The following is a 23,406-nucleotide window of genomic DNA, read 5'->3' on the forward strand; positions in this document are numbered from 1 at the left end:
CGTACATGTGTGCAGTCAATAGCACCAAGCACGTGCGGGATAGCCATTGATTTGATTAAACCCCTGTTTGGTCTCCTGCTGCTTCTGCTGTGTGTTGGGGAAGCTGATGTGGCAGGGTGTGAGGGAGATGATGGCATCCAGTACCATGGCTAGGGAAGGCAAAGAATAAGGGCTGTGAGATTCTGGCAACCAGGGCACCAGTGGTTTGAAAAGAGACACTTGCCAACATGTGGAGTATTGCTAGCAGCTTGGTCTCTGGTGGACTGATGGGGTGTCTGCAAGCTGAGTGCCAACTGTGGCTCAATGTGGCACAGCAGCTGCTGTATGGCTTGCCAGTTCAGTCTGTACCTCTGGATGATGTCATGTTACCTGAGGCCCAGAAGGGTTGTCCTGGTCCTGAATATCCTCTCCTGCCTTCTGCGTTGCCTTTGGGGTCTCTGCTGGTGTGGTGGAAGCTGCTGGTATTGGTCCTGTGCTCTGCGTCTTCATGCATGCTGGATGAATAGCACCTCCATGTCTTCCTTTTTTAGCTCTGATGTAACTTCTGTGTGTTTGCCTGAAGTACTGGTGTGTTTGCCCCATTTTAACGCCTGTCCTGACCCAGGCGTTATTTTTTTACGTAAATCGAACTGTGCACCATTTTCCAACTCTGCTTCCCACCCGTGCAGGATTTTTGCACGGTAGGATAAATATGCCGCACCAGTGTTTAAGTCATTTTTTGGACGGGAACGCCTACCTTGCATGTCATTAACACAAGGCGGTTTCATGCATCCAGAAAATGACGCACACAGTGGAATTTTGGCGTTAGCGGGTCGGGCGTCAAAGTATGGTGTTAGCTTTGCACCAAATTTACATAAAAAATGTTGACGCAAAATCGGCGCACACAGAGTAGAAATATGCCCCTCAGTGTTACCAAAATAAAGGTATTTATTTGGGTGACACAGTACCAAAAATATCTTAGAGACAATACTCCTTCTGGAGGTAAGTATTATACATAATATATACACTAGACACCAAAAGTAGACAAGTAAATAGTCATAGAACAATGCAAACAATAGAAAATGTTATAGAATGCAATGAAAATAGGCCTAGGGGCAACACAAACCATATACTAAGAAAGTGGAATGCAAATCACAAATTCCCCCCTAGACAAGCGTAGTGTATGCAGAATCGCTGGGAGAGTAAGAATACAGTAAAGGTGAGTAAATTACCCCACCCCAGAGCCTAGAAAAGCAGGAATAAAGGACACACTACACCTCATGATTGGGATTCTGCAGCAGCCAACCAAGCCTGCAAAGAACAACTGCTGGATTCCTGGACCTGAAGACCTGCAATGGAAGGGGACCAAGTCCAGAAGTCAAAAGCAGTTCCAGGAAGGACAGAAGCCCCTGCCAACCCAGAAGAGGGTGCAAAAGAAGAGTCCCCGGTTAGTCGAAGACTGCAGGAATGCACCCTAGGAAGATGCCAGCGGGTTCCTGCATGATGCAAAACATGTCCCATGGAGGGAAGACTTTTGCAGATGAGATTTCGTGTTGGAAGTCGCCAACAAGCCTTGGCTATGATAAAAGTGTGTTTTGTGTCAAAATGGCGCTGGATGGACCCAGGAGGGACCTGAGGGCCTCAACTCTGTGTGAGGAGGAAGAGGGGGCTCTCAGCACTTTAGAGAGCCCTCAGGATGCTAACCAGCACCCACTGGAGGTGCAGGATCCAGGGACAAAGGAGATGCAAAATGCGGTTGATGCAGCACAACAAAAGAAGGTCCCACGCTGCCCGAGAACAACTGAGTGAGTTGAGCATCACAGGATGGAGTGCTGGGGACCTGGGCCAGGCTGTGCATGAAGGAAGTTTGCAAAGAGTGCACAGAGGCCTCAGGAGGTACTGTCGCTCTCAGGGAAGGTAAGGTCTTACCTCCTCCAAATTGGGTCAGCAGGACCTCAGGACAGTCTATGTCGATGATGTCTACCCTCTGTGTCCTTAGTAGCATGCTCGTCGCTGTGAGAGGAGTCCCAGGGTACTGGTCGTCGTCTTGGAAGGTGCCTGCTTGGAGCAGGTGAGTGACTCTGTCACTCCACAGGAGTTTTTTTTGGTCCTTCCGGTGCAGGATGAAGACAAGGAGTCCCCTGAGTGTGCACACTGTGGAAACTGTTGCAGTTGCTGACTTGAAGCTGAGGTTGCTGAAGACAAGTGTCTTTTGTAGACACTTTGTTGCAGTTACAGAGTTTCTTGGAGCAGGCTGCAGTTGATCCGAGGTCAGAAGAGTCGGATGTTGTTGCAGAGGATTCCTGAAGGAAACTTGCAAGCAGAATCTGAAGAGAACCCACAGGAGAGACCCTAAATAGCCCTGAAAGGGGGATTGGCTACCTTATCAGCTAAGGACCTATTAGGAGGGGTCTCTGATGTCACTTGCTGGCACTGGTCACTCAGAGGCCTCCAGAGTGCCCCCACACCTTGCAAAGCAAGATGGCTGAAGTCTGGGGCACACTGGAGGAGCTCTGGGCACCACCCCTGTGGTGGTGATGGACAGGGGAGTGGTCACTCCCCTTTCCTTTGTCTAGTTTGGCGCCAGAGCAGGGAAGAAGGGGTCCCTGAACTGGTGTAGACTGGCTTATGCAAGTACCATCTGTACCCTTCGAAGCATTTCCAGAGGCTGGGGGAGGCTACCTCTCCCCAGCCTATAACACATATTTCCAAATGGAGAGGGTGTAACACCCTGCTCTCAGTGGAAATGCTTTGTTCTGCCTTCCTTGGACTTGGCTGCCCAGACCCCAGGAGGGCAGACCCCTGTCTGTGAGGTGGCAGCAGCTGTAGCTGCAGTGCAAGCCTCAGCGAGGTGGTTTGGCAGTACTGGGGGTCCCTGTTGGAGCCCCCAGGATGCATGGAATTGGCTCCCCAATACCAGATTTGGAAAGGGGGGGCAATTCCATGATCTTAGACATGTTACATGGCCATATTCGGAATTTCCATTGTGGAGCTACATATAGGTATTGACCTATATGTAGTGCATGCGTGTAAAGGCGTCCCTGCAATCACAAAGTCCTGGGAAATGGCCCTGAACTATGTGGAGGCACCTTTGCTAGTGCAAGGGTGCCCTCACACTTAGTAACTTTGCACCTAACCTTCAGCAAGTGAAGGATAGACATATAAGTGACTTATACGTTACTTAAGTGCAGTGAAAATGGCGGTGAAATATTGTGTGCCTTATTTCACGCAGGCTGCAATGGCAGGCCTGTGAAAGTGTTTGTCTGAGCTCCCTATGGGTGGCAAAAGAAATGCTGCAGCCCATATGGATCTCCTGGAACCCCAATGCCATGGGTACCTATTTACCATATACCAGGGACTTATAAGGGTGTTCCAGTGTGCCAATTGAAATTGGTAAATGAAGTCACTAGCCTACAGTGACAAATGTAAAAGCAGAGAGAGCATAAGCACTGAGGTGCTGGTTAGCAGAGCCTCCGTGACACAATCAAGCACTACTGACAACACATACATTAGGCCACAAACTACAGTATGAGCACTGGGGTCCTGGCTAGCAGGATCCCAGTGAGACAGGCAAAACACACTGACATATAGGTTCTTATCTATGAACACTGGGGACCTGGCTAGCAGGATCCCAGTGACACAGTAAAAACACACTGACACACTCTCACAAATAGGCCAAAAGTGGGGGTAACCATTCTAGAAAAAGGCTACTTTCTCACACCCGTGGTGCTCCGCTCGTCCACTCTCCCACTGGTCTCCTCGGCTTCACTGGTGTCAGCCTTCTGGGTCCTGTGGGCTACTGTATCCCCACTCGCCGGTGCCCTTCCTCCTTCGCCAGATGATGCTAATGTACACACAGACAGAGGTGGAGAGAGAAGGAGAGTGTGAGAAACAGAAAGGGAGGGAATGATGATAACCCACTCATCCACATCGCATACAAACAGTATAGATTACAGCCCCTTACAATTGAACCTTGCAAGCTTTCCCAAACACACCTCAACCCTTCAGCCTAAACACCTGAATGAAGACCACTACATGCCTATCAACTCCCTAAATGACTTATCCAGCAAACCAGCCCAGAAACATACCCATCAACATGTCATCCATTATGGGATGATACAAATCTTAGCACAGAGGGACCCAGAACACTAACTAACTGCCAGGAATGTGTAGAGTACATGTGGTACAGAGGTCCATTGATGTAGCAAGTGAAGCAATTGCAATGTTCATGTAACATGCCTGTCATTACCCACATACAGTGCAAAAATGACCGCCTTGTACTACAACAGTACACGCAGAAATGGAGGATGCAGCCAGTGACATGATAGCATACTTGAGTGACTCATAGGTACAGGTAAACGTGTGTCACAGTACCACCACTTCTTTTCCTGCATGGCTCAACATAGCTAACATGACACACTTCTACATGATGGGTGTGACAACCAGGACTGTACATTCCCTAAATCACATCTGACCACATAAATTCCAAGTCCAGTGAAGGTCACAGTACACAACCATGCAGTAGTCACCTGACAGTCAACGCCTACCCCTTTGTGGCTGCTGAGCTGCCTTCAAGCACCCATCCAACTCCTGGTAGGCCACCACAAGTATGCAGGCCATTAGGGGGGTGAGGCTTCGACGAGCACCCATTGCACACTGGAAGGCCTTACTCAGCTGGGTCTCTGCGGCCTTCTGGGCCTAGCGTCTCAGGTCCTCCCACTGTTTCCTGCAGTGGGTACTCCGCCAGCTATGGACCCCCAGGTTCCACACTTCCTTGGTGATGGCGCTCCATAACCCTTTTTTCTGTTGAGCACTGACCTGCATTGGAAACATTCAGAAAATAGGTGACATGATGTTAATTATACCAATACAGCAGTAACCTTTGGCGACACACGGACCATGCACACTGCCAATATCTCACACATATCATGTGCATGCGAAACACCTGATCAGTCATGACATGTTAATATGCACACGCATACATCATCAAACACCACCCGACATGTGGGACAAAGGACATTGTTTTGACCTGTTGCTCTGGAGCACCATACAACCGCTCATAAAGGGGTAGGACCACTTCCACCAGTTTCTCTTTTTCCTCCGTAGTGAGCCTTATCCCCTGCAGGGCGTGCCATCATTGCTCCAAGATACAGGACACAGCAGCACATGAAGTGGAGGTCTGTCTTGCTCGAAAGCCAGGAGTCAAGTGAGCTGGCCCTTACAAAATAGCGATTACGACCACAGCATTTATGACCGTCACCACCAGCAGTGATCGTCATTGGTCCCAGGCTCCCATAGACGTTAACGTTAACCAATGGGGAGTTGCACTGCGGTTCAGAACATCTTTCGCCATAACGGCTTATGCTGGCGGAATGAGGTCACTTCCAGCTGTCCAATACATGCCGGACAGGTGGATGCCATATTAGTCTCTAAGATGACGGTCCTGGGTTTACACTGCGTAATTACCTGCATGTTGTCAGAAATAGATACATCCGGTCACACATTGTGGATAATGACACATGTATTGAGTGTCTGGTGACATCCCCACACTTGTGGTTGTCAGCATATATGATCAGTATAGTGGAACACATGGAAGGTGTACATGTCCATGTTCTGTATAAATCCATTGCCACAGGGATCATGTCTGGTTAGGAATATAGGGCCAGTTGTAGCAACAAAGCAAATTGCGACTTGCAATTTGCGAGTCTGTGCGAATCGCAAATTTCAAGTCGCAATTTGCTATGCAGAAAGGTGTCTCAGACACCTTCTGCAACTCGCAATGGGGTCGCAAAGACCCACCTCATTAATATTAATGAGGTGGGTCGCAGTTTGCGACCCCATTGCGAGTATGGGCACTCACGGGGATGGTGGCCTTCTGGAGTCAGCAGACCACCATGTCCGTGACTTCTTTTTAATAGAGCAGTTTTTTTTTTCCATCTGAGGCCCGTTTTCCTTAAAGGAAAACGAGCTGCACTTGGAAAAAAAAAAAAAAAACTTTAGTTTCGTTGTTTTTCAGGGCAGGCAGTGGTCCATTGGGCCACTGCCTGCTCTGAAAAAATATTTTTTTTTCCAGTCACAAAGGGAAAGGGGTCCCATGGGGACCCCTTCCCCTTTGTGACTGGGTTACCATCCACTTCAAGTGGATGGTAACTGGGATTTCATTTGCGACCGCTTTCGCGGTCGCAAATGAAATTGAATAGCATTGCGAGTCGCAAATAGGAAGGGAACACCCCTTCCTATTTGCAAGTCGGAAATGCATTTTTGCATAGCAGAGGGGCTTTTGCGCCTCGCAAACGGCGTTTTTCGCCATTTATGACTCGCAAACCCTTTGCTACATCTGGCCCGGAGTGTGGAGTAATGTGTTTTCCTACAACATGACAGCCAACTTGCATGAATAAAACTTTGTGACTGTCACGTGTCATACTTGGTACCCTACATTGTGAGAGGTTCCCAGATTGTTGTTTGTGTCCCTGCACAATGGAGTGATGAGGAATGCACCAGCTTACTGGCCACGTGTCGATCTTGCTACCATGGAAGAGCGCCACATCATCTTGACCTATTAACTGAACCTTTTGCGCATCAGGGAACTGGTCGCCTAGATGAAGCCAGACCTCCTGACAGGTTTGAGAAATCCTCATGCCATTCCTCCCACAGTCCAGGTGTTGCCAGTCCTGCATTTTTTGGTGAGTGGCTCTTTTCAGGTTACAGTGGGACTGGCTGCAGGGTTTTCACAGCCCCAGTTCAGTAAAATGTTACAGGATCTGCTGGATTTCCCGCAACGTCCAGGATTGCCCACTGTAAAAGCAGCCTTGTACAACATATCAAATGTCCCCCATGTAATTGGGGCCATTGATGGGACTCACATTGCATTAGTACCTCCGAGGACCAATGGATAGGTCTACAGAAACAGGAAGAGTACATATTCGCTCATGTATTGCAGACGAGTATATAACACATGTGAATGCAAAATTCCCATGATCAGTACATGATTGCTACATCCTGAGGAACAGCAGTGTCACTGCAATGATGTCATGGCTACAGGAAGAAAGGGGCTGGCTCATAGATATGTGTACTACTCTCCATATCAGACATTTGTACCCCTCATAACACAGTCAGCACTCAGTCTAACATTGTTACCTATAGTCATGTTTCCTTTTCCACACAGGTGACTGCGGATACCCCAACCTGCCCTGGCTCCTGACACCTTTGAGACATCCAACAACAGGAAGGGAGAACAGGTACAATGAGGCACATGGCTGGACGAGGCGAGTGATTGAGCGGACTTTCGGTCTCTTGAAAGCTAGATTTCGTTGCCTTTGTGTGTCTGATGCTGCCCTACAGTACTGACCAGGGAAAGTCTGCAAGATCATTGTTGCATGCTGCATGCTCCATAATCTGGCACTCAGAAGGCACATCCCACTGTTGGAGGAGGGGGACATTGATGCTGCAGCAGTGTTTGTGGCCGGTGACTCTGATGCTGAGGGGGGGGGGCAGATGAGGCAGATGACAACAGGACTGAAATGATTCCTAACTACTTTCAATGATGTACAGGTTTGTGTGAATTGTACATCATCTGCACATGGAAGATGTATTGCTGAAGCCAGTCTGTAGTCAGTATTTGCATGCATCAAGGTGTGTGTGGGGACTACAGCCTTCCATCTTGAAGGGTATTTGACTTATTATGAGGGGTAGTGGAATTGCACTGCTGCTAAGTACATGTGTGGAATGCTGGTGCCATTGTGGTACAGCCCCATAGTAGTAACAAAGGTTTAGGGTCCTCAGTCTGCTTGTTTGGGGATATGTTAGGGGGACTTATCAGTCTTGTCCTGCTGCATAGGCATGTCATGCTGCATTGTCATCTGCTGTGTGGCAAGTACCTGTTCTTGACTCAGGGAGATGAACAATAGAGCATGTTACCTTTGTTACAACATTCCTGTCACACACATGTTTGAGTGCCTGTGCAGGCCCTTACATATGTGGTATCGCAGCTGCTGGGCCAGTCATCCTGTGTATGTGTTCAAATGCTGTGGATGTATGTCTTAGTTCACATGCTTTACGACATTGTGCTTGATCCCATTTAATTTTCCCTCTTCAGGTAACATCTCTGTCTGCAAGCTGAGTTCTGTATTGTCTCTTGCCATCGTTGACACTGGATATCATTACAATTTGGATGCACTTACACACCTGCTGGGGTGTACCACTACATCTGTCACTTCAACATTGTTGTGGTGATGACATGTGTATATATTTTCTGCTTGGAAACAGGATTGCAACTACATACAATGAAGAGACGTGCACCATGAGTTGTGTGAATTTGTGTTTATTAAGTGTATGACATTACAGTCCAGAGGAGTGAGATAATGGTGTGGTTGCTGATCAGAGTGGGTGGTACAGCTGTTTGTCTCACAGGTCCTGTACCATTTGCCCGGAATGCTGTGTACTTGGTATTGGACAGCCAACAGGGTGTAACAGTGGCACACAAGGGTGATAGTTCAGACGAAGGACCACTTCCTGGTGGTCCTGTACCTGCCTCGTCCCTTGACCCATGATTGCCCTCCCATTGGCCCTTGCCCCCTGTGCCTGTGCCCCTAGTGCAGTGTACCCCCACTCACTGACACCAGGACCCTCACTGTCTTCGGTTTGCACCTTTGACTCCTGCCCCTGTCCTGTGGTGGCACATTGTTGTTTGATGTGACCTTGGGTCACAGGTATGGGAAGGTGGGCTCTGCTGTGCATTGGATGCCACAGGGGAGATGGTTTCAGTTGTGGGCAGGGTGAGGCTGGTGGTGGTGGTGGACTGACCACTCATTCCTGATGGGCAAGGTTATTCATTCATATCCAGACTTCCAGGGGAGTACTCCCCTATTGTAACTGCTTCCAAGACTGGGCTTTCCATCACCGGGCTCCTCTGCTGTGTGGCACTACTTGGGAGACCTGTGGAATGAGAGGTATTGTGTCAGATGATGGTATTGTAGCAGTGACACACATGGTTGTATGCCATCACTAACTGGATTTGCAGGGCAGTAATGGCATTAACAGTTATCAGTCCACTGCGTGTGTTACCACCAGTGGAATATTGCAATGGGCCTATTTTGGAGGATAGTTAATAATTGCCTTGCTACTGTCATTGCCATGTACTGATGTGCATTTCTTATACATATTGGTCATGAGGAGTGGCATGGTTTAATGTGCAATTGCAGAGATGTGTTGTTGATGTAGCAGTCATGCAAAGGTACCAACTTCCTTGGCAGGTTACCCCCATTTTTACTTGTATGTCAGCATGTTTTTGCCTGTCTCACTGGGATCCTGTTGGACAGGACCCCAGTGCTCATAATTCATGGCCTCATGTGTGTGTCTGTATAGTGCTTGACTGTGTCACTGAGGCTCTGCTAATCAGAACCTCAGTGCTTATGCTTGCTCTGCTTTTCAATTTGTCACTGTAGACTAGTGACTTCATTTACAAATTTCAATTGGCACACTGGACCCCCCTTTATAAGTCCCCAGTGTATGGTACCTAGGTACCCAGGGCATTGTGGTTCCGGGAGATCCCTATGGGCTGCAGCATTTCTTTTGCCACCCATAGGGAGCTCAGACAAATCCTTACACAGGCATGCCATTGCAGCCTGCGTGAAATATCGAACGTTATTTCACAGCCATTTTCACTGCACTTAAGTAACTTGTAAGTCACCTATATGTCTAACCTTCCCTTGCTGAAGGTTAGGTGCAAAGTTACTAAGTGTGAGGGCACCCTTGCACTAGCAAAGGTGCCCCCACATAGTTCAGGGCCATTTCCCGGGACTTTGTGAGTGCGTGAACACCATTACACGCGTGCACTACATATAGGTCAGTACCTATATGTTGCTTCACAATGGTAACTCCGAACATGGCCTTGTAACATGTCTAAGATCAGGGAATTGTCCCCCCATTCCAAATTTGGTATTGGGGAGCCAGTTTCATGCATCCTGAGGGCTCCACTATGGAGCCCCAGTACTGCCAAACCAGCTCTCTGAGGCTTGCACTGCAGCTACCGCTGCTGCCACCTCACAGACAGGGTTCTGCCCTTCTGGGGTCTGAGCAGCTCAATGTGGAGGAGGTAAGACCTTGCCTTCCCTGAGAGCGACTGTACCCCTGTGTACTGCATCTTCTTCACCTCCTGAGGCCTCTGTGCACTATTTGCAAAATTCCTTTGGGCACAGCCTGGCCCAGGTCCCCAGCACTCCGTCCTGCAATGCTCAACTTGCTGAGTTGTTCTTCGGCAGCGTGGGACCTTCCTTTGTTGTGCTGCACCAACCACATTTTGCACCTCCTTTGTTCCCGTGTCCTGGGACTCCCGTGGGTGCTGTCTGGCATCCTGAGTGCTCTCTAAAGTGCTAAGAGCCCCCCTTCCTCCTCACACAGAGTTGAGGCCCACTGGTCCCTCCTGGGTCCAGCCAGTGCCATTTTAATGCAAAACGCATATTTCTCGTAACCAAGGCTTGTTGGCGACTGCCAACACAAAATCACATCTGCATCCATCTTCACGTCGTTGGACATCCTCTGCATCATGCAGGAACCCATTGGCATCTTCCTAGGGTGCATTCCTGTAGTCTTCAACTAACCGGGGACTCTTCTTTTGCACCCTCTTCTGGGTTGGCAGGGGCTCCTGTCCTTCCTGAACTCCTTTCGACTTCTGTACTTGGTCCCCTTCTTTTGCAGGTCTTCAGATCCAGGAATCCAGCAGTTGTTCTTTGCAGACTTGGTTGGTTACTGCAAAATCCCAATCACGAGGTGTAGTGTGTCCTGAGGAAACTTGCAGTACTTTATTCCTACTTTCCTGGGCTCTGGGTGGGGTATTTTACTTACCTTTGGTGTTCTCTTACACTTCCAGTGCCTTTCTACACACTACACTTGCCTGGGGGGAATTTGTGATTCGCATTCTACCTTCTTAGTATATGGTTTGTGTTGCCCCTCGGCTTATTTCATTCTTTTGTATATTACAGTTTGCACTACTTTTGACTGTTTTACTTACCTGATTTTCGTTTGTGTGTATAGTTTGTCTATTTTACTTACCTCCTAAGGGAGTATATCCTCTGAGATATTTTTGGCACATTGTCACTAAAATAAAGTACCTTTATATTTAGTAACCCCGAGTATTGTCTTTCTTCTGATATAGTACCTATATGATATAAGTGGTATAGTAGGAGCTTTGCATGTCTCCTAGTTCAGCCTAATCTGCTCTGCTATAGCTACCTCCATCAGCCTAATCTGCCAGAACACTACTAATCTACTAATAAGGGATAACTGGACCTGGCACAAGGTGTAAGTACCATCAGGTACCCACTGTAAGCCAGGCCAGCCCCCTACAGGCTACAGCAGCAGCAGTTGGCCTTAGACAGGGAATCCCTGGCTGTGGAAAGGGAAAGACAGGGGTTCGGGTTTGTTCCCCATGGTGGCAGCAGCAGCAGTAGTTTCAGAAATGCCAGTGTTAGGGGACACACATTTGATTTCAGAAACTTGCACAAGATTGCCCCCCTTACAAGGAGGGGGATGACATTTAAAAGTGGTTTGCTGCACTTGAGAGAACCTTTATAGTTCATAGGGTCCCTCAGGCACAGTGGGATGCTATCCTGTGGTTGTCATTCACTGGCAAGGGGAGAGATAGACTCCTTATTTTTAGAGAAGTTGACTCAGACAACTACCATGTTCTGAAAAATGCACTCTTGGATGGATTGGGCTTAACCACTGAACAAGATAGAATCAAGTTCAGAGAGACCGGAAAAGAGTCTTCACAGGATTGTATAGATTTTGTAGACTGTTCAGTGAAGGCCTTAGAAGGTTGGTTGAATGGCAGCAAGGTGGCTGACTATGAAAGCTTATACAATCTGATTTTGAGAGAGCATATTCTTAACAATTGTGTGCCTGATTTGTTGCACCGATATCTTGTGGACTCAGATCTCACCTGAAGGCAGACAAATGGGTCAGAACAAGGGTGAACAGAAAAGCTCAGGGGGTGACAAGGATAGCAAGAAGATGACAAGGGTGGAGACAAAGATAAAAAAAATCTTCATCAGGCCCACAAAAATCCTGTGGGGCGGTGGGTCCAAATCCTCTTCTAATCATCAGGAAAAGCCTTGGTGTTATTTGTGTAAGAACAAAGGCCATTGGGCAAGTGACCCCACTTGTCCCAAGAGAAACACTACGCCTCCCACCACCACAACCTCAACTGCTTCCACTAGTGCCTCTAGAAATAGCAGTTGTAGTGGGAAAACTCTACAAATAGCCAAACAACGGGTGTAGCTGGGCTCACTTTTGGTAATGTAGCGGGGTTTGTCTAGTTGGGGAGACCACTGAGGCTGTTTTAGTATCTGATGGTGACATTGACCTTGCCACCTTAGTTGCTTGTCCTCTTAATATGCAACTACCCCTAATAACTGGTGATCAGGTTGAGGCCTATAGGGACACAGGTGCCAGTGTCACTATGGTGATGGAAGAAACTGGTTGCTCCTGGGCAAGACCTAATTGGTCACCAGTACCAAGTTACTGATGCCCATAACAACACTGTTAGCCACCCCATGGCTGTTGTGAATTTCAACTGGGGAGGTGGGGGGTACTGGTTGTGGTATCCACTGACTTAACTATAGAGTGTCTATTGGGCTATGATTTGGAAACTTCAGCTTGGGCTGAAGTAGAGTTGGAAGCTCATGCAGCCATGCTGGGCATTCCAAGGCATATCTTTGCTCTTACCAGGGCTCAGACCAAGAAGCAAAGAAGACAGGGAAACTTGGATACTGGAAAAATGGACCAAGTGCTTCCAAAAACCAGGGTTTAAAAGGGCAAACCCTTGTCCACTAATCCAGAAGTTTCCCCTTTCCAGAAGATTCCCCTTTAGATGAGGAGGAGTCAACTCCCTGTGCAGAACCTACACCAGAGGAGCTTCAAGCTGACACAGCTGAGCTCTTGGGTGCAGGGAGGGGGATGCCAGAGAGGAACTGAGTGTGGCACAGCAGACCTGTCCCACACTAGATGGTCTAAGACAGCAAGCTGTCAAACAGCAAAATGGGGATATCAGTGACTCACACAGAGTTTACTGGGAGAACAATCTCCTTTATACTGAGGCAAGGGACCCTAAACCTGGTGCTATCAGGAGATTGGTCATTCCCTTGCAGTATAGGGAATTCCTCCTAACTCTGGCACATTATATTCCCTTGGCTGGAGATCTAGGCTAAAGTAAAACCTGGGACAGACTTCTCCCTCACTTTCACTGGCCTCATATTCACTAGCTGTCAGAGGACACCAAAGAGTTGTGTCGCTCTTATGTGACTTGCCAAGCCAGTGACAAGACTGATGGCACCCCATAGGTTCCCTAAATCCCACTGCTAATGGTTGGGGTGCCCTTTGAAAGGGTAGGGGTTGACATTGTTGGCCCCTTGACCCTCCAACTGCTTCTGGTAATAGGTTCATATTGGTGGTAGAGAACCAAGCCACAAGATATCCAGAAGCCATCCCCTTAAGGACCACTGCAGCCAGCATCTGCAGTGGGAAAGGCCCTCCTGGGAATATTTTCCATGGTGAGCTTTCCTAAAGAGGTAGTGTCAGACAGGGGTAGTAACGTCTTTGCTGCATACTTGAAATCTATGTGGAAGGAGTGTAGTGTAACCTACAAATTCACCACACCCTATCATCCACAAACAAATTGACTGGTTGAGAGATTTAACAAAACTCTCAAAGGCATGGCCATGGGACTCTCTGAAAAACTCAGAAGGAGATAGGATGTCCTCCTGCTATGTCTCCTTTTTGCCTACACGTAGGCACCCCAGAAAGGAATGGGCTACAGCCCCTTTGAACTCCTCTTTGGTCAACGTGTTATGGGTCCCCTTGCTCTTGTGAAAGAGGGGTGGGAGCAAACATTGAAACCCCCTAAACAAGATATTGCGGACTATGTACTTGGTCTAAGATCAAGAATGGCTGAGTATATGAAAAAGGCCACTAAGAAGCTCCAGGCCAGCCAAAAGCTTTAAAAGCAATGGCATGACCAGATGGCTGTCCTGACTGAGTACCACCCAGGACAGAAGGTGCGGGTTTTGGAGGCTATGGCACCAAGAGTACACCAGGACCAATGGAGTGGACCCCATCTCATTGTGGAAAAAAAGGTGAGGTCACCTATTTGGTAGACCTTGGCACTACCAGAAGTCCCCTTAGGGTACTTCATGTCAACTGCCTGAAACCTTACTATGATAGGGCAGATTTAACCCTACTCATGGCCACAGATGAGGGGCAAGAGGAAGCGAGTGACCCTCTTCCCCAACACTGAAGCTGATGGCTTAGTGGAAGGAGTGGTGCTTGCAGACTGCCTCACAGCAGAGCAGAGGGAGGACTGCAAGAACTTACTAGGCCAATTTTCTGACCTCTTTTCACTCACACCTGGTACCACTAATTGGTGTGAACATACCATTGATACTGGAGACAGTTTATCTGTCAAAAGTAAGATTTATAGGCAGCCTGACCATGTCAGAGACTGTATTAAGTTTGAGGTGCAGAAAATGATGGACCTAGGTGTTATTAAGCACTCGGATAGCCCCTGGGCCAGCCCAATTATGCTTGTCCCCAAACCTCATAGCAAAGAAGGAAAGAGAAAATGCAATTTTGTGTGGACTATAGAGGGCTCAATACTGTAACTAAAACAGATGCTCACCCTATACCCAGGGCAGATGAGCTCATAGATACACTGGCCTCTGCCAAGTATCTAAGCACCTTTGATTTGACTGCAGGAAATGGCAGATCTAGTTATCAGAGGATGCTAAGCCAAAAACTGCATTTTCAACCATTGGAGGGCATTATCAGTTTACAGTTATGCCCTTTGGTTTGACAAATGTACCTGCCACTTTCCAGAGGCTGGTGAACACAGGCCTCCAAGGTGTGGAAGCTTTCAGTGCAGCATACTTAGATGACATTGCTGGAATGACCACCTGGTCCACCTGTGGAAAGTTTTGGAGGCTCTGCAAAAGGCAGGCCTCACTATCAAGGCTTCAAAATACCAGTTAGGACAGGGGAAAGTGGTTTATCTGGGCCACCTGGTAGGTCGAGTACAGACTGAACCACTACAGGGGAAGATCCAGACAATTTTAGACTGGGCTCCCCCTACTACTCCCACCCAGGTCAGTGCCTTTCTTGGTCTCACAGGGTATTACAGAAGGTTCATTAAGAACTATGGCTCCACTGTTGCCCCACTTAATAAGCTCACTTCTAAAAAGATGCCTAAAAAGGTACTGTGGACAGCCAGCTGTCAAAGAGCTTTTGAGGAGCTTAAGCAGGCTATGTGTACTGCACCTGTCCTAAAAAGCCCAAATTACTCTAAAAAAGGTATTGTCCAGACATATGCATCTGAACTGGGGGTTGAGGCAGTGCTATTACAACTGAACTCAGAGGGCCAGGATCAGCCTGTTGCTTTTATCAGTAGGAGGATGACCCCTAGAGAAAAGCATTGGTCAGCCATAGAGAGGGAGGCCTTTGGTGTGGTCTGGGCCCTGAAGAAGTTGATATCATACTTATTTGGGACTCACTTCATTGTTCAGACAGATCACAAACCCCTCTTATGGTTAAAACAGATGAAAGGAGAAAACCCTAAATTGTTGAGGTGGTCCATTTCCCTACGGAGGATGGACTTTACAGTGGAACATAGACCTGGGAGTACCCACTCCAATGCAGATGGATTCTCCAGCTATTTCCACTTAGACAATAAAGACTCATCTGGGCAAGGTTAGCCTTATTGTCCATCGTTTGGGGGGGGGGGGTTGTGTAGGGAAGTACCATCTTTCTTGGCATGTTACCCCCAATTTCTGCCTGTTTGTCAGTGTGTTTTGCCTGTCTCACTAGGATCCTGCTAGCCGGGACCCCAGTGCTCATAGTTTGTGGCCTATGTGTGTTGTCAGTATGCTTGGCTGTGTCACTGAAGTTCTGCTAACAAGAACTCCAGTGTTTATGCTCTCTCTACTTACCAAAGTTGTCACTATAGCTTAGTGACTCCATATTCCAATTCTATTTGGCACACTGGATCCCCCTTATAAAAGGGTAGCAAGGGCATTGGGGTTCCAGGAGATCCTTTTGTGCTGCAGCATTTCTTTTGCCACCCAGAAGGAGCTCAGACAAACCTTTCTTCAGGACTGCCACTGCAGCCTGAGTGAAATAGTGCACACACAATTTCACAGACATTTTCCCTGCACCAGGTAACTTATAAATCACCTACATGTCTAACCTTCATTTACTGAAGGCTAGGTGCAAAGTAACTGTGTGTGAGGGCAACCTTGCATTGGCAAAGGTGCCCCCACGTTGTCCAGGGCCAATTCCCCAGACTTCTTGAGCGCGGGGATACCATTACCCGCATGCACAACATATATGTCAATACATATATGTAGCTTCACAATGGTAACTCTGAATATGGCCATGTGAGGTGTCTAAGATAATGGAATTGTCCCCCCATTCCAAATCTGGTATTGGGGGGCCAATCCCATGCCCTCTGGCTCTCCACCATGGAAACCCAGTATTTCCAATGCAGCTCTCTGAGGTTTCCACTGCAGTCCCAGCTGCTGCCACCTCACAGACAGGTTTATACCCTCGTGGGGACTGAGCAGCTCATTCCCAGGATGGCAGAACAATGCATTGCCTTTGGGAGGTGGGTGTTACACCCTCTCCCTTTGGAAATAGGTGTTACAGGCTTGGGAGGGGTGGCCTCCCAGAGCCTCTGGAAATGCTTTGAAGGGCACAGATGATGCACTCCTTGCATACGCCAATCTACACCGGTTCAGGGACCCCCAGTCCGTGCTCTGGCGTGAAACTGGACAAAGGAATGGGGAGTGACCACTCACCTGTCCATCACATTCCCAGGAGTAGTGCCCAGAGCTCCTCCAGTGTGTCCCTGGCGTTAGCTGTCTTGGGTTCCAAGATGTGGCGACACTCTGGAGACCTCTGAGTGGCCAGTGCCACCAGGTGATATCAGAGACCCCTCCTGATAGGTGCACCTAGGCAGGTAGGTGTAGGAGGCTGGCCTGGCTTATAGTGGGTACCTTGTGGTACTTACACCCTGTGCCAGGTCTAGTTATCCCTTATTAGTAGAATAGAGGTGTTTCTAGCAGCTTAGGCTGATAGGAGGTAGCTATGGCAAAGCAGCTTAGGCTGAACTAGGAGACATGCAAAGCTCCTACTATACCACTTATATCACATAGCACAATATCATAGAAAAACACAATACTCAGAGTTACTAAAAATAAAGGTACTTTATTTTTATGGTAATATGCCAAAAGTATCTCAGAGAATACCCTCACTTAGAAGGTAAGTAATATATACAAGTTATATGTACACAAACCCAAAACAGGTAAGTAACAGTAAGAAAAGTAGTGCAAACAATGTAGAATCACAATAGGATGCAATAGGTGAACATAGGTCTATTGGCAACACAAACCATATACTCCAAAAGTGGAATGCGAATCACGAATTGGCCCCAGACCTATGGGAACTTGTAGAGGGTCGCTGGGACTGTACGATAACTGTCAGGGTGTCCAAGATACCCCACCCCAAGACCCTGAAAAGTAGGAGTAAAGTTCCCCTACTACCCCAAAAGGACACAAAAGTCGTGATAGTGGGAGTCTGCAAGAACCACAAACACTAGCAAAGCACTGACAACGGATTCCTGGACCTGAGGACCTGCAAGGCAAGGGAACCAAGTCCAAGAGTTGCAATAGTGTCCAGGGGGGCAGGAGCCCAGGAAACCCCGGATGAAGGTGCAAGAGGGCTGCCTCCGGGTGGAAGAAGCCAAAGATTCTGCAATAACGAAAAGGGCTAGAAACTTCTCCTTTGGATGGAAGATGTCCCACGGTGTGCTGGATGTTGCAGAAGTATTTCCACACAGAAATACCGCCAACAAGCCTTGGTAGCTGCAAGGGTTGTGGTAGAGGTTTTTGGGTGCTGCTGGGGACCAGGAAGGACCAGGATGTCGCCTCTTGGAGGAGGACAAAGAGGGGGAGGCTGGCCTGGCTTGTAGTGGGTACCAAGGGGTACTTACACTCTGTACCAGGTCCAGTTATCCCTTATCAGTGTAGAAGAGGTGTTTCTAGCAGCTTAGGCTGATAGAAGGTAGCTGTAGCAGAGCAGCTTAGGCTGAACTAGGAGACATGCAAAGCTCCTACTATACCACTGGTGTCACATGCACAATATCATAAGAAAACACAATACACAGATATACTAAAAATAAAGGTACTTTATTTTTATGACAATATGCCAAAAGTATCTCAGTGAGTACCCTCAGTATGAGGATGACAAATATACACAAGATATATGTACACAATACCAAAAATATGCAGCAATAGCAAAAGGAAGTAATGCAAGCAATGCAAAGTTACAGTAGATTGCAATGGGAGCACATAGGTATAGGGGCAACACAAACCATATACTCCAAAAGTGGAATGCAAACCACGAATGGACCCCAAACCTATGTGAGCTTGTAGAGTGTCGCTGGGACTGTAAGAAAACAGTGAGGGTTAGAAAAATAGCCTACACTAAGACCCTGAAAAGTAGGTGTAAAGTGCACCTATGTTCCCCAGAGAGCACAGAAGTCGTGATAGGGGAATTCTGCAAGGAAGACCAACACCAGCAATGCAACCAAAGTGGATTTCTGGACCAGAGTACCTGTGGAACAAGGGGACCAAGTCCAAGAGTCACGACAATGTCGAGAAAGGGCAGATGCCCAGGAAATGCCAGCTGAGGGTGCAAAGAAGCTGCCACTGGATGGTAGAAGCTGTGGATTCTGCAAGAACGAAGAGGGCTAGAAACTTCTCCTTTGGAGGATGGATGTCCCACATCAAGAAGAAGCTTGCAGAGGTGTTCCCATGCAGAAAGACCGCAAACAAGCCTTGCTAGTTGCAAGGGTCATGGTTAGGGTTTGTGGATGCTGCTGTGGCCCAGGAGGGACCAGGATGTCGCCACTTGGATGAGGAGACAGAGGGGGCACCCAGAAAGTCTGGGAGCCCTCGCAAAAGCAGGCAGCACCCTCAGAAGTACCGGAACAGGCACTTGGAAGAAGAGTGAACCAGAGTCCACCCGAAGACGCAAAAGGGAGTCCCATGACGCCAGAGGACAACTCAGAAGGTTGTGCACTGTAGGTTAGAGTGCCGGGGACCCAGGCTTGGCTGTGCACGAAGGAAATCCTGGAAGAGTGCACAGGAGCCAGAGCAGCTGCAAATCCCGCGGTACCCAGCAATGCAGTCTAGCGTGGGGAGGCAAGGACTTACCTCCACCAAACTTGGACTGAAGAGTCACTGGACTGTGGGAGTCACTTGGACAGAGTTGCTGAGTTCCAGGGACCACGCTCGTTGTGCTGAGAGGGGACCCAGAGGACCAGTGATGCATTCTTTTGTTGCCTGTGGTTGCAGGGAGAAGATTCCGTCGTCCCACAGGAGATTTCTTCAGAGCTCCTGGTACAGAAAGGAGGCAGGCTACTTCCAGAGCATGCACCACCAGGAAACAGGTGAGAAAGCGGCAGGATCAGCGATACAGGGTTGCAGTAGTCGTCTTTGCTACTTTGTTGCAGTTTTGCAGGCGTCCTGAGCAGTCAGCGGTCGATCCTTTGGCAGAAGGTCAAGAGAGAAGTGCAGAGGAACTCTGATGAGCTCTTGCATTCGGTATCTGAAGAATTCCCCAAAGCAGAGACCCTAAATAGCCAGAAAAGGAGGTTTGGCTACCTATGAAGGAGGATAGGCTAGTAACACAGGTAAGAGCCTATCAGAAAGAGTCTCTGATATCACCTGCTGGCCCTGGCCACTCAGAGCAGTCCAGTGTGCCAGCACACCTCTGAATCAAAGATGGCAGAGGTCTGGGGCACGCTGGAGGAGCTCTGTGCACCTCCTCAGGGAGGTGCAGGGAAGTGGTCACTCCCCTTTCCTTTGTCCAGTTTCGTGCCAGAGCAGGGCTGGGGGATACCTGAACCGGTGTAGACTGGCTTATGCAGAGATGGGCACCATCTGTGCCCATCAAAGCATTTCCAGAGGCTGGGGGAGGCTACTCCTCCCCAGCCCTGACACCTTTTTCCAAAGGGAGAGGGTGTAACACCCTCTCTCTGAGGAAGTCCTTTGTTCTGCCTTCCTGGGCCAGGCCTGGCTGGACCCCAGGAGGGCAGAAACCTGTCTGAGGGGTTGGCAGCAGCAGCAGCTGCAGTGAAACCCCGGGAAAGGTAGTTTGGCAGTACCCAGGTTCTGTGCTAGAGACTCGGGGGAACATGGAATTGTCTCCCCAATGCCAGAATGGCATTGGGGTGACAATTCCATGATCTTAGACATGTTACATGGCCATGTTCGGAGTTACCATTGTGACGCTATACATAGGTAGTGACCTATGTATAGTGCACGCGTGTAATGGTGTCCCCGCACTCACAAAGTCCGGGGAATTTGCCCTGAATGATGTGGGGGCACCTTAGTGCCAGGGTGCCCACACACTAAGGGCCATATGTACGAACACATTTTCCCATTGACACAGAATGGGAAAAACCCTTTGCTACATCTGGCCCTAAGTAACTTAGCACCCAACCTTCACTAAGTGAAGGGTAGACACATAGGTGACTTATAAGTTACTTAAGTGCAGTGTAAAATGGCTGCGAAATAACGTGGACGTTATTTCACTCAGGCTGCAGTAGCAGTCCTGTGTAAGAATTGTCTGAGCTCCCTATAGGTGGCAAAAGAGATGCTGCATCCCATAGGGATCACCTGGAACCCCAATACCCTGGGAACCTAGGTCCCATATACTAGGGAATTATAAGGGTGTTCCAGTGTGCCAATAAGAATTGGTTAAATTAGTCACTAGCCTGCAGTGACAATTTTAAAAGCAGAGAGAGCATAAACACTGAGGTTCTGGTTGACAGAGACTCAGTGATACAGTTAGGCACCAAACAAGGAACACATGAAGGCCACAAACTATGAGCACTGGGGTCCTGGCTAGCAGGATCCCAGTGACACATATCACACATACTGACAAATAGGATTTCCACTATGAGCACTGGGGTCCTGGCCAGCAGGATCCCAGTGAGACAGGAAAAACACCCTGACATATACTCACAAACAGGCCAAATGTGGGGGTAACAAGGCTAGAAAGAGGCTACCTTCCTACATTGCTGTACTATACTCCTGCTTTCCTGTGCTCGGGGATGGGGTACTTTACTTACCTTTGGTGTTTTCCTACACTCCCTGTGCCCCTCTACACACTACACTTGCCTGGGGGGAATTTGGTATTTGCATTCCACTGTTTTAGTATATGGCCCATTGCAATCTATTGTATTTTCTACTGTTTACACTATTCTATGACTGTTCTATGCAATAGAGAATTCACAAGATTGTAAAAAAACATTTTATTGGTGGCAAATGACTTGGAGCAACCAGGACATGAAATCCCAAAGGTCCTTCACTCTGTGTACTCTTTGCATAACGCCAAGGATGTATCTACAGCTATATGTGTTCCAGGTCTGTACATTTATTTGAAATGCCCAGCAAAGTGGTCTAGCACAGGATGAACTTTGAACAGTCACTGAGAGTTTGGATGGTCCGTAGGAGCAGCCTGGGTGTTACGAATGAAATGCGGCATGTACTATGGAAGTAAAAAAACATCTCTAATTGTAACAGCAGGGAACAATGGTATGCACCACACTGATTTACAAGACCAGTAAGAGGACATTATTGGCCAGTTAATAATACCAATCAGGAGAGTAAGACCCCATAACCTCCTCAATTGTTGAATATTATTTGGAGTCCACCAGTGCACCTAGGCTGTCTAGAGGTAGGTGTAGCAGAGCAGCCAAGGCTGAACTAGGAGACATGCAAAGCTCTTGCAATACCTCTATAGTCACACAGTACTTATACACAAAAAAGACAATACTCAGTGTTACCAAAAATAAAGGAACTTTATTTTAGTGACACAAGGCCTAAAATATCTTAGAGGCAATACTCTTTCTGGAGCTAAGTATTATACACAATATATACACTAGTAAGCAAAATCAGATAAGTAAACAGTCATAAAATAGTGCAAACAGTGAAAAACACAATAGATTGTAATGGGCCTAGGGGCAACACAAAACATATGCTAAAACGGTGGAATGAGAATGTTGGTTCCCACCCAAGGCAAGTGTAGTGTGTAGAGGGGTGCTCGGAGTGTCAGAAAACACCAAAGGTAAATAAAATACACCACCCCAGAACCCAGGGAAACAGGAGTAAAGTACAGCAAGTTTTCTCAGAACACAGTAGGGGTCGGGGTAAGGGATTATGCAAAAGCCAAGCAAGACTGCAAGATAACAACGATGGATTCCTAGACCTGAAGACCTGAAGAGAGAGGAGAACAAGTTCAGAAGTTGATGAAGAGCCCAGGAAGAACACAAGCCCCTGCTAACCCATATAAAAGTGCAAAAGTGGATTCTCCGGTTAGAAGAAAAAAGCAGAAATGCACCAAAGAAGACAGCTGCAGGTTCCTGCTTGGTGCAGGAGATGTTCCACGTCGAGTCATTGGATGCAGGCTTGTTTTCATTGTTGGATTCCACCAACAAGCCTTGGCACACGTAAATGTCGCGGTTGTTGGGAAAATGCGCTACCTGGGCCCAGGAGGGACCTGGGTGCCTCATCTCGGACTGAGGAGACAGCACTTTAGAGAGCCTTCAGAAGACCAGGCAGCACCCACAGGAGTCCCAGAACAAAGAAGTTGCCGAATGCAGTCATCGCAGCACTACACAAAGGGATCCCACGCTGCTGGAGAACAACTCATGGAGCTGAGCGTCACAAGATAGAGTGCTGAGGTGCTGGGATATACTCTGCATGAAGGATTTCTGGAAGAAGTGCACAGAAGCGCAAGGAGCTGCAGAACACGCAGAGCACATGGGTACACTCTGGCACGGGGAGGCAAGGCCTTACCTCCACCAACTTTGGACAGCTGGACCTTTGGACAGTTAGGATCACTTTGGTCCAGGGTACCTATTGTTGTTGCAGAGAGGTGCCTGCTGAAGCAGGGAAGTGACTCTGTCACTCCACTGGAGATTCCTTTGGTCCTTCTGGTGCAGAATTAAGAGTGTGCACAACCTGGAAACTGTTACAGTTGCTGGCTGGAGCTAAAGTTGCAGGGTCACAGTAGCCTTCTTGAATACTTTGTTGCAGTTACAGTGTTCCTGGAGCAGTCTGAGGTTGATCCGACGGTCAGAATCTGAAGCAGAGGATTAAGAGGAGTCCTGGTGGAGTCTTGCAAACCGAATCTGAGAAAACACCCAGAGGAGAGACCCTAAATAGCCCTGAGAGTGGGATTGGCTACCTACCCAGGTATGCAGCTATCAGGAGGGGTCTCTGACATCACCTGCTGGCACTGGCCACTTAGAGGTCTCCAGAGTGTCCCCACACCTTGGAATCCAAGATAGTTAACTCCAGGGACACACTAGAG

The sequence above is a fragment of the Pleurodeles waltl genome, chromosome 11 (genome assembly GCF_031143425.1).
Source record: "Pleurodeles waltl isolate 20211129_DDA chromosome 11, aPleWal1.hap1.20221129, whole genome shotgun sequence".
NCBI lineage: Eukaryota > Metazoa > Chordata > Amphibia > Caudata > Salamandridae > Pleurodeles > Pleurodeles waltl.